Here is a 3,558-nt window from a genome sequence, read left to right as displayed (position 1 = left end):
AAGATTATCTTCTGTGTCTGTGTTAATTGGTTTCCCTTTTCTTTGTTGAAGAGGGTCTGTGCAATCCTTCTGCCTAGTCCGCCATCTTGCCCCGCCCCCCAGAGTGTTATTCTTGAGCAGAATCACCTAGGTAAATTTGTTAAAAATGTGGAGTCCTAAATTCCACTGTGTGCTGAAAAAAGTTAAGGCTGCTAGCTGAAAGGTTGGAGGTTTGCATCCACCCAGAGACCCCTCAGAAGGAAGGTTAGACAATCTATTCCAGAAAACTCAGCCATTGAAAACACTATGGTGGATAGTTCTACTCTGCCACATATGTGATAGCTCTGGTAAGCTAGTAAAATTTTCACTAGCTGAATTAGACTCTGGAGTAGAGGAAAAAAGTCTAAAAAATTTAGACAACTTTCCAAATGATTCTTACGAATCTTAAAATTTAAGAAGCAGTGCAGTAGACAATCTTTGAGGGAATGGGCCGTACGATACTCATGTTTGTATTTTCCATCATGTTGTACAATGTCAGTCAGGTTTAAAATGGTGTATGGCCTGCTGTCATGATAGTGACCAGCATCATAGAATCAATAGAATTTCCTAAATGAGGGGCCTTAAGACATCAGCTGTTTTGGTTACTTCATACTACTCTAACAGAAAATACCACAAATGGGTAGCTTTGACAAAAGCTTACAATTTTGGAGGCTAGAAGTCCAAGTTCAAAGTGCTAGGCTATAAGGGCTAGGTGAAAGCCCCTCAACTTTGGGCTTCACCTCTGCCTCTTGCTCCTGTCCCACTTAAGCTGGAGGCTTTTTTCACTCAGGCAGCTGCTGGCTACTGAGGCTGACAAACCCAAGGTTGACAGGTAAAAAGGCACAGTCCCAATATTACCAAACCATATGGCAAGGTCCTAATTCAAGTCCATTAAGAATCTCAAGATCAGCAGACAACATGGCAGACTTCTGAACACTGATGCAGGCACATGTAGGATTTAAGTGTGCCAAAAGTTAGAGACCTTCATCCAAGTTGCTTCTTATATACTAGAAGTAGAGCACATCCCTAAAGCAGCTACTCAGCAGCTCCAGTAGATTCCACCATGGAGTTGATTACCAGTCTCACCATGGAGAATAACTACATTCAGCTGCCCAGCCACTCAATAAGGCCCAACCAAGTTGACACACAACTTGACTACCATAGCAACCATGTCATCCATTTATAACAAAGACCAAAAAAAAAAAGAGAGAGAGAGAGAGAGAAACAGATATAGATGATAATTCTGAAACCCTGTGCATCAAATGAAAGGATAAAGAATTAGATCAAGCACTGATTAGAAGAAACTGAATAGTAACAGTGAACAAGGAAATATACAGAGTAGGGGTGTCTTAACAGCCATTTGGCACAGTATGGCCATCTTGAGACAAAGTAAACAGCAATCTTGAGTAAGCAGTGCAGGAAGGCAACTTCACAGAATCCTCAATAGGACAGAGACACAGTATAAAAAATCCTTAGTGAAATAAGGTGAATAGAACACAAACCAGATTTAAGAAAGATGAGTGAGAACTCCATGGACCCAGACAACCACAGAACAGGGAGGGATCCAGAAAATAGGGATAGAACTACTCACCAGCAATGGTCCTTGGTTGTTTGGATTGAAGACCCACACAAAGGTAGAGATCCATGGAGTGGCAGCAACAGGACACTGTACACCAGAAAGTCGCCACCTCACATTGGCTAACTTCACTTGCCAAGGAGCGCACTGGCACGTACATTAGAGACCAGTAACTGAAGAATATGCTCTACCCTTTCCCTTCTCACTTTCCTGGTGACCAGAGGTGTGGTCCATGACTCCCACCTACTCAATGACAAGTAGCACCCCCTTAACCACCTCTTCCCCACCTGGTGGTCCACAGTGCAAGTCCTTGCTCAATTGGACAGTCAGCTAGTGACTCCTTGGCCCAGCCTTCTCCCCTATGCCATAGTCCCCCATCACTCCAGAGCTTAGTAGCATGTACTCCCACAGATCACAAGTCATGAACCTTCCCGCCTTCTGCCATACTGCTCCTTTGTGATCTCACAACATACCCACTTGTCATCCACCCCCTTCTTCACCTGCATAATGGTAACAAGTGTGCAATCACACATGCATCTGTCCACTATTTTCCTCACTCAGTGAGTAGCAGCAATCATACACCTGCGTGCTTGTTCATCCACCATCCACTACCCCTACACCTTATTCACTGCTGTCAAGTCAAACCTGACTCATAGTAACCCCTCTTGGGTTTGTGAGGTGGTATCACTATGGAAGTAGATTGCCCAACTTTCCTTCCCAGCCCAACCCACTGGCTGGTGGGTTTGAACTGCCAGTCTTCTGGTTAGCAGTCAAATGCTTTAGGCAATACGCTACCAGAGCTCCTTACCTCCCCTGAAATTTGATCAGTGGTGGTGATTGAGTCCCCATTTGCTTGCCACACCCACCAAACTAGCCACTCCATGCACTCGGTAACTGCCACCACCCACTCCTGCACCACTGCATCAACAGACTGTGATGACAGATGGCAGCCATTGCCCACACAATCTGTTCTCAGCTACTTCACATGGCCAGTGAACACAGACCCATGCTCATGTTCCCAGCTACTACTTTACCTGCAGGTGGTGAGTACCCCAGTGCTGCTAAACTTTGACCAGAGTAGCAAGCCTGCACTGCCTGGATATATCAAAAGAAAACAAAAGTAAATGTCAGGGCAAAAGAAATATACAGGAAGTAAATAAACACAATAACACCTTAATGTCTCAAAGACAACAGGCAATATCAAATAATACAAGTACCAGGACAAGGTAGCTCCAGCAAGTGGTCAAAATAAAGGACCAAAATACCTTCCTGAAGAAATGCTAATGAAACTAATTGTAAGGAATTCATAAGGTCTATATTTAGGACTCTTCAAGATATCAGGAAAACGGAGAAAACCAATGAAAATCCAAACAAAAATCAGGAAAACAGACAAAACTCAGAGAATTCAGAAAAATAATGCAAGAACAAAATGTCAAAATAAACAGACAATTAGAGACCACACAAAAGCAGCAACTAGAAATCTAGAGATTAATAATAAACTGTCAGAAATTAATAACTCACTGGAAGCACATAGGAGTAGAATTGAATCAAGGGAAGACAGAATCAGCAAAGTAGAGGGTAAATCCTTTGATACTAATTTCTATAAGGAACATTTAGAAGAAAAGAAAGAAGAAATCCTAAGAGTTATGTGGAACAGAATCAAGAGGAATAACCTATACATGATTGGAATTCCAGAAGAGGAGGAGACAAAAGCATAACAGGCAGAAATTTTTGATTTTCTGGCAAAAATCTTCCACAATGCCATATGCCATGAAAGATGAGAAGATAACTATCTCATATGCTCAGTGAATCCCGTACAGAATAGACCCCAAAACAAAGTCACCAAGACATATCCCAATCAAACTGCAAAACCAAAGACCAAGAAATAATCCTGAGAGCAACTTGGGAACAATAGCTGTCACCTAAAAAAAGAAACCAATAAGACTAAGCTCTGATTACTTGGT

This window comes from Orycteropus afer, unplaced genomic scaffold, assembly GCF_000298275.1.
Source record: "Orycteropus afer afer isolate SDZICR_OR568_19922 unplaced genomic scaffold, OryAfe1.0 scaffold00157, whole genome shotgun sequence".
Taxonomy (NCBI): Eukaryota; Metazoa; Chordata; class Mammalia; order Tubulidentata; family Orycteropodidae; genus Orycteropus; species Orycteropus afer.
Note: the sequence above shows the minus strand (reverse complement) of the source record.